The 14,537-nt window shown below is 39.6% G+C and overlaps 1 protein-coding gene across 10 annotated transcripts in view; it reads left to right on the plus strand.

The window, feature by feature from the left end:
• LOC122550015 (voltage-dependent L-type calcium channel subunit beta-2-like) overlaps positions 1–14,537 on the plus strand; it is a 332,286-nt gene that overhangs the window by 269,329 nt on the left and 48,420 nt on the right. The window lies entirely within an intron of this gene.

Genomic DNA, 14,537 nt, shown 5'->3' on the forward strand with positions numbered 1-14,537 from the left:
TTATCCACTTTGGTGGCAAGAGCAGGAAGGCAGATTACCACCTAAGTGGAATCAATTTAGGTAAAGGGGCAGTACAGAGAGATCTGGGTGTTCTTGTACACCAGTCACTGAAGGTAAGCATGCAGGTACAGCAGGTAGTGAAGAAGGCTAATAGCATGCTGGCCTTCATAACAAGAGGGATTGAGTATAGAAGCAAAGAGGTCCTTCTGCAGCTGTACAGGGCCCTGGTGAGACCACACCTGGAGTACTGTGTGCAGTTCTGGTCTCCAAATTTGAGGAGAGACATTCTGGCTATTGAGGGAATGCAGCGTAGGTTCACGAGGTCAATTCCTGGAATGGCGGGGCTACCTTACGCTGAAAGACTGGAGCGACTGGGCTTGTGTACCCTTGAGTTTTGAAGACTGAGATGGGATCTGATTGAGACATATAAGATTATTAAAGGTTTGGACACTCTGGAGGCAGGAAACATGTTTCCGCTGATGGGTGAGTACCGAACCTGAGGACACAGCTTAAAAATACGGGGTAGACCATTTAGGACAGAGATGAGGAGAAACTTCTTCACCCAGAGAGTGGTGGCTGTGTGGAATGCTCTGCCCCAGAGGGCAGTGGAGGCCCACTCCCTGGATTCATTTAAGAAAGAGTTAGATAGAGCTCTCAAGGATTGTGGAATCAAGGGTTATGGAGATAAGGCAGGAACAGGATACTGATTAGGAATGATCAGCCATGATTATATTGAATGGCCTACTCCTGCACCTATTGTCTATTGTACCAGTATTTTATTGGAATAAAAACTTGGCATTATCTAAGTTGTACAGCTGCTTATGTTATGCTTGTTTCTTTGAACTTGTCTTTATTTCTGTGCTGCAAATATATTACACCACAGGCAAGAATTTATAATGCAATATTTATGCTATAGAGCGATATTCATGAGCCAACTAGTGATGTGGCTTTAGCAGAGTAGCTTCAGAGTTTCCTTCAATCTGCAGCTCCTGACAAGAGGTTTTGTGAAATGTGGTAGAAATGCTATTCATATGGAGGGATGATGAGAGGAATCCACATTTCATTTGGATTAGTTTGAGGTAGACAAACTGATCATCTATTGACATCAGTATTACAAAATGAATAAGGTATCATTTGGCACCACTTTGCATTCACCTGTGGAAAGAAAGAACCAAGTGTATTTTCAAACTAACAACTAAATGAGTAAGTATTTGTACCTTATAGAATAAAAATATAGGTTCCACATTTGTTTCCAGTCTTTCACAACTTGAGGGGTCCCAAAGTATAATCGATACTTTTGAAATGCAATCACTGCAGGAAATGGATATTCAGTGAATATCCTTGATATTTACAGTCCTTTCAGAGTCATAGAGTCTTAGAGATGTACAGCATGGAAACAGACCCTTCGGTCCAACCCATCCATGCCAACCAGATACCCCAACCCAATCTAGACCCACCTGCCAGCACCCGGCCCATATCTGTCCAAACCCTTCTTATTCATATTCCTTTTAATGCCTTTTAAATGTTGCAATTGTACTAGCCTCCACTACTTCCTCTGGAGCTCATTCCATACACGTACCACGCATGAAAAAGTTGCCCCATAGGTCTCTTTTATATCTTTCCCTTCTCACCCTAAACCTATGCCCTTTTAGGAGCTTACTAATGTTTGCTGTTTTTAGAAAAAAAAATCACTTTCTTATTTTGTCATCAGTCGTCCATAGAATAATTGAGATGAAGTGACGGCCTGAATTTCCACAATGATTGAGAGGGTCTCTGTCTTAGCCACAACGATGATACACCCCTAATTCCCAATGTCTACAGAAGGAAAAGCCAGTACAACTTGCAAATGATCTCCTGGTCCAAATTTTCTTGAATACTTCAAAATGATGATCCAGTAGTTTTCATTTCCCTGTGTTACGTTCTGTTTCCTGTCTGAATCCCATCCTCGAATGTGGCACTCACCACATTTTTTGTGAGGTGGGAAAGAATGAGGAGTGATTGTACATTTGTGGTTTATGGAGGTAACTACACCTGTTAAACAACAGTTGCCTTCAAATACACCCCTTTCTTGGTAGAGAAATGTCCAAAATGTGACTTTACACCTTGCAAGAGAATACCTCATTATGCTGATTTTATTTGGAGAGGAAAGGTACTCCTTTGCAGAGGTTCAGAGACATCTTGGGGAAAGGTCAGGAGCCTTTTTGTAAGAGGCCAGGTACCCTTTGGGAGATATTAAGCACCCTTAGGTATAGTTAGGTGCAGACATGAAAGTGCATAAATATGGGAAAACTCATCGACACTGCTGTGGAACGGTCAACTGTCTAAATCTTCTGATATTTACATTTTTAGAAAAGTGTAAATAAAATGTAACTGTGCTGTTTCATTATTTGATGACATTTGCCTGTAGGTCATTATAGGGTTTGTGCTATGTGATTGATCTCACAATCTGTCATTTTTTACTGTGGAGTGCCTGACACCTCACAATTTGACAGCATCAAGTGCTTCTAAAGTTTTGGGAGTGGGACTATGAAGGCAAGTGCTTATTTTTGTGAGGGCTCAAGTAATTGAAGCATGTTAAATTTGGTGAATGAAATTTATGAAAGAGTTTTTTTAAATAATGCATTTATCAATGGATGCTTTGGGCATTTTGGAATTGGAGACAGTGCAGAAAAGGTTCACTGATTGATCTCACATATGGAGGGACTGTCTGGGGTAGTTCATTAGAATTTGGAAGTGTGGTAACCTTATTGAAACATATGTAATTCTTTAGAATGATAGATGCTGAAAGGTTGTTTTCCATTGTGAAAGTCTAGGATTAGAGGATAAGGTCACATAGTTGAGAGAATTTTTTTTATGGTAGTGAATCTAGGGATGTAGAGGCTGGGTCATTATGTATATTTAAGGCTGAGTTGGACATTGTTAGTAAGGGAATGAATGGTTTTGGGGTAATGGCAGTAAAATGGAGTTCAGAACAATCCGATCAGGTATGATCTCATTGAAAGACAACAGACCTGATGGACTAAATGATGTCCTGCTCCTTTGTATTATGAATGCTTGGTGATGTGCTTGACATTCTAGTGTGGAACAATGTCTTTAGAAGAAAATAATAATTTCTGAAAAGGAGAAATATTTTCTGAAAAATTCACTGAAATATTTTCATGTTTTAGTTGACTAGATTTTAAGATCTGGTTATCTTCAAAACATTTCCATTGCATCGACATTTAATAATGATGTAGTATAAACAAATAAATATATCTTAATTTTTCTGTTAATAGTTGTTAGGTTTTTACTATAATTCCCCTTGGAGAATGAGACACTTCATTCTCATATCTGATCACATGTATAATAAATAGAGTAGAAAAGGTATTAACTGGGGAACAGATGGCTTAACCTGCTGCTGAAACCATTGGATTTTTTAAAAGGAAAGTTTTGTGTGCACTAGTTATTTCTGTTTCAATTTCTTATGAGCTTAATGCAAATTGCGACGGTCTGTTAGAATTGTGGCTGGATATTGAAACCTGGTTGGGCTCCAATATTGGTGATGGTTGGGTGTGCCATTTGGAATCACTGACCATCTTGCTGGTTACCTGCTGAGATTCCAGCAATGGTATGTTAAAAAAAAAAACTGCCCCTCACTGCCTGAATCACCACACTAGTAGCTCCTACCTCCACCCATGGAACTGGTATCTCCTACTACTGCAGGGCCTTTGGCCGACAGCATCAGGAGTCTGATTGGATATTTCCTGTTCTTTAATTGTCAGATGCATTAAAATGGGACTTGTCTCAGGCACTCCTGTACAGCATCAAAATCTCAAGACTGTCACCAGCCTCGGTTTCTGAGCCTTGATGAAAAATGCAGCTCATGATTTCTGAACCAGCAGGAAGCACAGCTGTTGCAGTTTGTAACCAGAGAGCTGCAACTGTTGACCTAAATTTGAGTCAATGGATAATAGCTCTTTTGAAAGGATGCTTTCAAAGTAAAGTTTGATTCACAATTAACTGCACAATATCTGGATTGTAAATGGTCATGATTTGGTTTTACATCATATTGCTTTCCTGTTGGGTTACACTGTGTCGTTCCTATTTCATTATTCAGACCTTCTGAGGCAGAGTCCTGATGACTTAAAGAAAAATCTCCTGAAATGCAGTGCTTGGTCTGCATTCACACCCAGCCATAAGATTTTTTTTATTGGTATATATCTTCCTGGAAACTTATACAAAATTAGTCGTACATTGACAGGCTTCGTTATGGTACAAAAGTCTGCTTTTTCAAAATGGGCAGTACAAAATACAATCACAAAAGATTTTAACAAGTATTATTCATTTTTCAATGATGCAGTCAAATTGTACTGCACTACAATACAGTACAGTTTACTTTTAATGTGCACTTGCTACATAGTGTTTCTCCTTTGTTTTTGATTTACAGCTTTTGCATTTTTGGAAGAAAATAGTGTGTAGGTCAGGGGTTCTGGCCATGTGATGAGGTCAAGTTGTGGAGGTGGGCACCCTGCAGGGTGGCATGTTGGTTTGCTGCCATCATCCCATCACTCAGCAATACTTACTGAAGTGAGGTGGGGATTGTCAGAAGTCGCTGCCTGCAAGTAATGTGTGCACAATCACTTGGGTTTGATGGGTCACTTAAGCCTTGTTGGGCAGATTGATTTGTGGGAGCTGAAGCCATCCTGTCTAGTCACTTATCTGGCCTCAAGCTACCTTGTGGAAAAATTGCTAGTCCATAATAATAGCCCTGTCATTGTCCGTCACCCGAATTGCATGATTCAGCTCCTCTGAAGCTGCCTTCTACCTTTGAGAGGACATCTGCCCACCTACCTGTTTTAAGTGGATGGCAAGCCTGTACTTGGGCCAATATTTCCCCACACAGTACTGGATTATGTCCCATTAGACCCTGATGCATGGATCCTAAATGAAAAGCAAATCTCCTGTCACTGTCTTTTCTCTTTAATATGTGCAATAACCCTTGGAGAAGTATCACAGTATTCAGTATGATCTAATCACATTTTGTAGATGCTATTTCACTTCTGCTGTAATAAACTGCTGTACCAAAGGTTTGCTTCTGCTGGAGCCCATTCTTGATTATTCATTTGGTGCTGCCAGCTAATTCACAGAAGTGACCTGCAGTCGAATATTGGGGATTGTTTGAAGATGCTTAGCAGTGAGCAGACACATTTGTTTGAAGCTTTTCATCTTGTATTCATCAGGACAATTCACAAGACTACCAATTCAAAGGACAAACCAATGTTTATGCTTCATGACAGCATATGTACTCTGGTAGAACCATTGCCATAGAGAATATATCAGTTAATGACAATTGATAGTGAACTGCCAGGCTTTGTTTGCTGACAACATCCCATTAATAGGCAAGACTTACTGAGGTGGAGTGGGGATTGGCAGGAGTGCCTGCTTGCAAGCTGTGGGTGCCCAATTAATTGGGCTAAACGGTCACCAGATTGGACAATGTCCTGACCAGAGTCAGAGAAATGAATGACAGTCACCTGTTTTAATGATTAGAAAAGATGCTGTGTGCATGGCTGCAGAGAACAGGGCCCTGTGTGCCAATATATGTTGCTTTCAGTCTATGCAAATGCATTACACTGAAAGCATGGCTGACAATTCTAAATTGATTGTCGGTGTAATTCTTCGCATGCTCAGAATTATTCAGCAAATATTGTCCAGAACCACATTTGATATTGGACATTGAGCCAATGTTTGCAAAACGCACAACACATTCAGTATGATCAGTACCTTGCTTGTTGTGACCAGCTAAAGAAATTGTTATTGTTATCAATCAGTTCAGAAGTGTTATCGGACCTTTCCCTGGCAGGTAGGAGTTGAGCCCACACATTCTAGCTCAGAAGTGTCGGTAGCTCTACCACTGTGACACAGATACTGTTCACCCAGATTAATGCTCTGGGGATATGAGTTCAAATCCCTCCATATCAACTGCTGAAATTTAAACTCCATTATCTAGAGAAAATGTGGAATTTTAAAATCTACTTTCAGTTGTAGTTTCCTGGCCACTATCATCCATTGTTGTTAAAAGTTGATTTTTCTGGGGTAGTAATCCCATATAGAGGTTTGGGGAAAGGATGGGCAATTGGCACTATGTTAGAAGGGTTGTATGGATATGATGGGCTGAATGGCCTTTCTCTACACCATAGTGTTCTGTGATTCATTTAAACCATGCATACAAACTTTGACTCTGTTTTTGCACTTGTTGGGTTCAGTTAGCAGTGCTTTTCACTTTGGAGACAAATGTATGTAGTGAACACTCTGCCAGGACTTGAATCTAGATTGATACTGAATTTTGCTGCATTGCTCAGCCAGCTGTTTTGGGAGACATAGAGACTGCCTACCTTTTCAAGTAGATGTCAAAGTTATACAGCACAAAATACCTGTTGAGGTTGTATGGTTAGTAATAGTGACTGCACTGAAATGTATAGAAAAAAATTGGGGATATCCAAAACTGCATAAATGCACGTTGGTATTTTTGTTTCTTCCTTTTCCTTCAGCCTGACCATGGGCACAATATATAATTTATACTAAATATCTGCTGAGAATGAGTTCTGACCCTCTAAAGACTTTCACCAGATTGATAACTGGTACCGAAAAAATGGAAGAAACCTGCCATTTCCAACCTTTTGGTGAAGGAAAATACAAAACCTTTTGTACAAACTTGATGTAATGAAGATAATTTAGTCTTTGGTGCTGGAAGCCTGAGAACAGATGTTACACCTGCAAGTCTATTATGATCATATGGTAGGACAATTTTATCCAACAGCATAAACATCCTCATTGTGATGATGAGACTCCAGCTAGATGAAAAAAAATTCTTATTATTATTAGGAGTGCAGTTCTTTGGAATGTTTGGTTATGACTGTCTCAGAATAAATTGCTCAAAATGAGGTACAGTTGTCTCCCTACATTTCTCCATTGCTTCCAAGCTCTCTCTCATTTCTATCTTGTTAACCAGCAAGCACTGAGAAAATGGGTGAACAGGATTTAGTGTGAGATAAGACATGGGCAGCAGAATTCTGGATGATCTCAACTTTATAAAGAGTAGCTGAAGGCTATAATGTCAGAACCTAGTCGAGTGGGCTTTCAAATATTCAAGTCTACATTAATAAAAGCATGATGAGTATTTCAGCATTGTAAGAGCTGCACCAACATTGTACTTGGGCGATGTTAGAGGTGAAAAAGACCGTATTAATGGCAGCACACATTATAATGCAATGTAAGTCACTCTGCCATAATCTTCTGGAGCCACTGCAATTTAGACCAAAACTGTACTGAAGTTTCCAGTGAATTCCATCCCTAGGCTATCTTGAGAAAAGCATTGAAGATTAATGGGGCTATATGCCATGCCCCTCATGGGGTGTATTTTCCAAAGGCAGGATAATGTTGTGGGGCCTCGTCGTCATGAGATCAGGTGGTGAACCCACTGTCTTCCTGCCCACCTTAACTCAGTCCCCAAAATAAAGTGTCTAAGGAGGCGTCCAAATAGTCTATATACCTTTAGCCTTATCGAGGCCTATCACTGACCAATTGTTGCCCACTTAAAGCCTTAATCTAACACCCTTGCATAACATGCTGAGTAGTGGCAGGCAGGTGAGAATGAGAAAGCTTTTCTTTGCAAATCTGATGAAATATAGGTAAGGATGTTGGGTCAGTGGGGTAAATCATTTTTGGGAATGCCTTGTGCTCTTCAGGGACATGCCCCCGATATTACCCCATTCTTGTGCCTCCCCTGCCTGTCTTTCAAAACCCCCACCTTCCCCTGACTCCTGATCCCTCCTTATCTAAAAGTTTGGATTTCTCTCTCTCTCTGTGGCCATGTTTTCTGTGTCACATGGCCTTATTGTTGTTCCAGCTGCGCTCAATTTTGAATTCTGGGAGTTGGAGAGCTTCTGGCCAATTAGATTTGGTTGTAAGATAGCAGTAGCTTTCAACACCACCCCCCTGTTCCAGCTGCGCTCAATTTTGAATTCTGGGAGTTGGAGAGCTTCTGGCCAATCAGATTTGGTTGTAAGATAGCAGTAGCTTCCAACACCACTCCCTCCCCCCCCCCCCCCCACCCCCACAACCATCCCTCTCACAGGCACCCATTGAAAAAAGTTCAGCTCATCAACAAAGCTCAACTGTTTAAATAATTTTTTTTTTTAATTATTCATTTGCTAATTCATCCTCATGTATCTATTGTGAATGATCTAAAAGTCTCCGAACATCTCACAATTTCTACTCTATTCGGGATCTCAACTGAAATTAAAGTAATACCGGAACTTCACTTTTTCCATGCCCTTTAGCTGTGTGCCATTTACTCAGTTATTATTGTACAAGCAACTGTGAAGTTTATTTTCAGTGTTCAGTCCTATTATTTTTACTTAGAAATGGAGTATATAGTTAATTCTGTCTAAACCCAAAGCTGCATGTTCATATTAATGGGGGGAGTTTGGACCTTTTCAGATCTGTAGAGGCAGCTGTTTATATTTTGGTGCCAACTGATGTTTTGCGCACCTAGTTTCTGGTTTTCTCTTATTCTTGAGAGGGAATCAGTGGAAACCAACTCTTCCCATATTTCGTAACAATAGTTAGTTAACGTATTACTGATAATTTAATACATATTCATTCACTTCGGAAAATAATTGACATTTCACACAAAGTTTTCAGTTTTACCACTTTTAGTCTATCATTGCCATTACAGTGATGCTTGTTCATTTACTTTTTTTTGTGAAAACACATAAATTCTATACTTTTTTCGGACAGAATAGTTGCAGATTAACAGATAAAATCTGTACAAGGAAAGGGAGCATTACAATAAAGCTTGATCTAAAATAAAGAAGTTCCTAGAATTGATTATTCTGAAATGTCGGTCAGATGAGTGATGAAGAATTTGAAATGTTGTAAGCAATATTTTATCAGCTTTATTTCAGGTTTCAGGTTGAACAAGTATCTGCAATATTCACGGAAAGACCTGAATAATTTTTTAAAGCTTTTCTTTTCCACTTGCAGGCCACATACATCCTGTGGTTCAGAGGGCTGGCTCTTGTATTTCTATGAAAGGTACTCCAGATTGTTAGAGCTGGAAAGTAATAATTGGTCCATGGATGACTGTCCATCAACCTTCCCTGACTTAAACCCATCGCCTCTTCTAGACGTGGTGTAAAAATAGTATCATCCAAAATTTTGGAATACTGTGTGCAATTCTGGTCTTCCTGCTACAGGAAGAACGCTGTGAAATCTGAAAGGGTTCAGAAAAGATTTGCAAGGATGTTGCCAGGGTTGGAGGATTTGAGCTATAGGGAGAGGTTGAACAGGCTGGGACTGTTTTCCTTGGAGCGACGGAGGCTGAAGAGTGACCTTATGAAATCATGACGGGCATGGATAGGATAGATAGACAAGATCTTTTCCCAGCAGGGGAGGGGTCCAAAACTAAAGGCATAGGTTTAAGATGAGAGGGAAAAGATTTAAAAGGAACTTAAGGGGCAACTTCTTCATGCAGAGGGTGGTGTGTGTATGGAATGAGCTGCCAGAGGAAGTGGTGGAGGCTAGTGTAATTATAACATTTCAAAGGTATGTAATGGGCAGAGTGGCTCAGTGGTTAGCACTGCTGCCTCACAGTGCCAGGGACCTGGGTTTGATTCCAGCCTCGGGTGACTGTCTGTCTGTATGGAGTGTGCACACTCTTCCCATGCCTGTGCGGGTTTCCTCCTGCAGGTTAGGTGAACTGGCCATACTAAATTGCCCATTGTGTTCAGGGATGTGTAAGCTAGGTGCATTAGTTAGGGAAAGTGTAGAGTAATAGGGCAGGGGAATGCATCTGGGTTGGGATACTCTTCGGAGGGTTGGTGTGGGCCTGTTGAGCCAAATGGCCTGTTTCCACACAAGGGATTCTATGATGTATATGAATCGGAAGGGTTTAGAGGGATATGGGCCAAAAGCTGACAAATGGGAAAAGATTAAATTAGGATATTGGCTAACATGGTTAGCCCTTGACTGGAGTATTGAGTTTTTGGGCACAACATTTTTACAAGGAAGCCAAATCTTGGGTGCTGAAGAGATTTATTAATGCAGTCGCAGGGATTTGAAACTTCAGAGAAACAGTGATTTCTCTCTTCGGAGTAGAGAAGGCTAAGATGGATCTTGGGAGAGGTACTTACAATCGCAAAGGGTTTCAAGAATAATCTGAAATAAAAGAAAACAAAGTGCTGAAGAAATGCAGCAAGTCTGGCAGCATTTGTGGACAGAGAAGGCAGTGAATGTTTCGAGTCCAGAGTGGCTCACTGGACTCAACATTTAACGGTGTGTTTCTTGCTTCACAGATGCTGCTGGACATTCTGAATTTCTGTTTTTATCTCTGATTTCCAATAGCTGCAGTTCTTTTTTTTAATATTTATGAATAAACTGGTTCCAGTAGCAATAAGGATCACAAACCGGACTCTCAGATTGAAGATGATTGGCAAGATTCTCAAGGTGAAACCTAATTTATGTGGCGAGTTATGATCTGAAATATATTGCCTGAAAGATAGATTAAAAGAAGCTCAATACTAACTTTCAAAAGGGAATTAAATAAATACTTTACAAGGTTGTGCGGGCAGAGCAGTCATACAAACTAATTGAATAGTTCTTTCAAACATGCATGATGGGCTGAATGATCAGCTTCTATGCTACTTCAAGGGTTCTAATGTTAAGGTGAACTGCTTGATCAAACAGTACAATTAAATGTATTGCATAATTTGCAAAGGAAAATGAAAGTTGAGCAAAACCTATTCTTGCAAGTGATTTTTTTTTAGGAGTTGTGCGATAAAGCTGAATCTGTGCATTGTATTAACAGAGGATTTGGGCAGTAGCTTTTTCATTTATCCTGACTTTGGTTTGCTTCTTTTGACTATATTTACAACAAAGCGAATGAATTTTAACAAGATGCTTCTGCTATACATAATTGATTAAAAATGGACACTGAACCAAAAATAAAGTTATATGCATTATAAAGCATGACCAAAAACCTGGTCTGAGGTGACAAAGTTCTGACGCAGGAAACTAGCTATCGAGTGTTTAGAGAGGCGCTGGTGGGGCATACTGCAAAACTTTACACAGCAACTGAATTGACTCAGTCAAGAAAGGAGGCAGACAAGGTTACAGTGTGAAAATAGGTAGTCTTCATGTAGGAGCAGAAGCTTCGTTCATCATCAAATGGGATGGGAGGTTAGTGAAAAGCTTGTTTCAACCCGAGTCACTGGTCAGAGAGAGGGGGATAAATCAGTGTGGAGTTAATGGTGCAGGCGACATTGGCCCACGTTTAATGAGATTAAGTTGCAGCTGATCCAATGTCGAATGTAAAGCAAGTAAGTCGATAACTCAACGCTTAAATGTGAGGAATGGCAGTATTGAACATATCTGTATGAACTCTATCACACCATCTTCAAAAGATAAGAACAAGAACTAAGGACTTTAAATGAGAATGGCAAGCCAGTGAGTGTATTTAATGAAATTATCTCTTTCCCCCACCCAAGATACCAAGCACTGTCTCCTAATAAACAGTCAGCAGATAACTAGCTGTTGAAATGAACCTTCAGTTCATTCCTCGGTCGCAGGAGATTGAGGGCAGCATAAAGCTTACAAAGCTCCTGCTCCATGGCATTTTGAATTTTGCATGTGTATGCTTTTTTTTTCTTTTAGCCTCATTTTTGAGATGCAAACATTGATGAAAAGATGACTGTTAATTGCCCATTTCTGGTGCCCTTCCTATCTCAGTTACCAGCTTCAACTGCTATAGGCTGTGGTGAAGATGGTCCCAGTATTCCATTGTGGAATCACAATATATTAGTATCTATTTGTTTTAACCATTTTTCTTTGTAACTTCTTTGGCTTGTAAAACAGGGCATATAACAGTTATTCATCAATGAGCTTTCAATAGGATTGATCCCAAAATAGCCATTCAACTATTTGGGTGGCACAGTCGCTCAGTGTTAGCACAGCAGCCTCACAGCGCCAGCGTCCCAGGTTCGATTCTAGCCTCGGGTGACTGTCTGTGTGGAGTTTACACATTCTCCCTGTGTCTGCATGGGTTTCCTCCTACGGTCCAAAGATGCGCAGGTCAGGTGAATTGGCCATACTAAATTGCCCATAGTGTTAGGTACATTAGTCAGAGGGGAGTGGGTTACTCTTCGGAGAGTCAGTATGGACTTGTTGGGTCAAAGGGCCTGTTTCCACACTGTAGGGAATCTAATCTAAACTCGTTAACTCCTTATTGGTTCGATCTTTGCAACCCCAATCATTTAAATCTTATTTTACTTTTGAGGCCTCTATTAAAAATACGATGTTGTTCAGGAACTCTGAACAGCTAGGTATCAGTGAGGACCCGTTGAGAGTTGTAAACATTGCCAAGATAAATCAGAACTGTGAACATGGATAGGAGTTGATTGTACTTCTGTTTGCATCAGAATAATGTATTGAGAAGATAGCCAATCTTCAAATCTTTGAATTAATTTTGGATGGGCCCCAGGTCACAAAAGCTTTCTCATGCAGAACAGTTTAATCTGGCAGCCAACATATTAATTTCCGTTGTTGTATCTGCGCTAACTCCTACTCAATTCTTGTGTAAGATTCCACGAAACAAACTACTTCCCATACAATCCTGTCAAGTGTTATCACTAATCCTAGTATAACAATTGACAGAAATGGTTTTCAGGGAAAATCATGCTGAATGTTACACTGTGATAACATAATTCACTGTCTGGTGAATTATTTTTACATACTGTTTTCTGTTGTTTTTTGCTTGGGTTTAATGGTTTAAGTGAGCAGTTAAATGGGCTGTTCCAATAAGATTTGCCAATTTACTGTTGTTGTGCAGCAGTCACAAATTTTAATGCTTGAATGACATCTTCTTGGCAAAGTGGCTGTGTTTATCCAGTCTCAGCTGAACCACTGAGATGTAGCATTTAAAGTGAAATCCCCAAATTCTGCATTATGCTGGTGCCTGTTCCCTCAACATGTTTCTCTGAGATATGAAGTTTGAGATTGTACTCCAAACTGATACTTTTAATTCTACCAAAGCCACAGCTGTATGGAAACACTACTTTGTTTCGCTTCACAGAATGAAGTAATTTAGCTGATCGTAATCGTGATGCTGTTTGTATGAACTCATCCCTTTGCTTCTTATCCCCTATCATTGAGCTTCTAATATTGGTCCCATTTTTAGATTACCAAGCCACTACAATGGCAATGTCCCTACCTTTGGGCCTGGAGGCCTGGATACAAGTCCCACCTGTTCCAGGGATGTGTAATAACATTCCTGAACAGATTAATTAGAAAATAAAGGCTACAATGATTTCTGTCTCAACAACTGTCAGCAATAATTTATCTAACAACTCTGAAGAAGCAAACTTCTTCTGGCCTCTTTTCTCATTTTCAGTGAAATTTGCAAGTATTGCTTTGAGTCCCAGCAAGAGGAAATAGGCTTTCCTTATTTATGCTATGAAAATCTTGTATAATTTTTTTAAAAAGTACATTGTGTCACCCATTTGTTCTAACTTGACAAAAACAATACCCATAGCACATTTGCATCTAAGGTTTGCCCTCCCCACTTGAAGGTATTAAATTAATTACTATTATGGGATATTTTAGATTCTGGTTGTAACCAAGCTGATGTCTTATTACATTTATTAGTACATCTTTGCTCTTTTCATCTGCTGTTTTAATAAAAACTCCTTAAAAGTGCAGGGAATAGTTTTCATTATCAAAGTGGGTGAAGCATTAGGAATTAGATTCGTGTGGAAGATTACACATCATTTGAACACTTAATTTGTGTTTCTTTCCAGTGGCTCATCAAACTAAATGCATATTTAAACATATGGTAGTTTCCAATTAATGATAGTGAAGGGTGTAATATTTGGTCATTTTAAATCAGAAGATTTTAGCTTTGAAATGATCAAATCATGTTTTGAGGGAAAGTATAAATCTCCTCTGAAATATGAGTTTTTATTCCATTATCTTGCACTTGCAGAAGAGCACTTAACCAGACTGTTTACACGTTGGAGGGCTCCATCGCACTGTTTTATCTTTCACTGTAAGTCATGAGGCTTCTTGCTGGAAGCAGAGAAGAATGTATCTCATGAAAGTTTCCTGAAAAAGACTATACTTTTGTGGCATGATTCAAGCTAGAAAAGGACTCTTGTTGAAAGCCATGTAACATATGCAACACTCCATCTTCAATCATTAAGGAAATACACAGCTCTGGCATCTATTTTAGGTATGTTTATGACATGGAAGGGCATAATATTATTGAGAACCAGGTGTCTCTGGATGCTGGATAGCAGAAAAAAAAGGAACAATCATTTAAAAATTAAACTGCTTTTATTTTCAACATTGGAAAATTGCTTGAATTTAATTCCAACGTATCAAAAATGAGTGAAAACAATTCTGAATACTTTTGTATTCAATGAAGTTGGCTTCCGTTGTAACAAATCAAATCCAGGCTGCAGAAATGGATTGCAGTGGAATCTGTTCCATATTATTTGAGG

The sequence above is a fragment of the Chiloscyllium plagiosum genome, chromosome 5 (assembly GCF_004010195.1).
Source record: "Chiloscyllium plagiosum isolate BGI_BamShark_2017 chromosome 5, ASM401019v2, whole genome shotgun sequence".
In the NCBI taxonomy this organism is placed as follows: Eukaryota; Metazoa; Chordata; class Chondrichthyes; order Orectolobiformes; family Hemiscylliidae; genus Chiloscyllium; species Chiloscyllium plagiosum.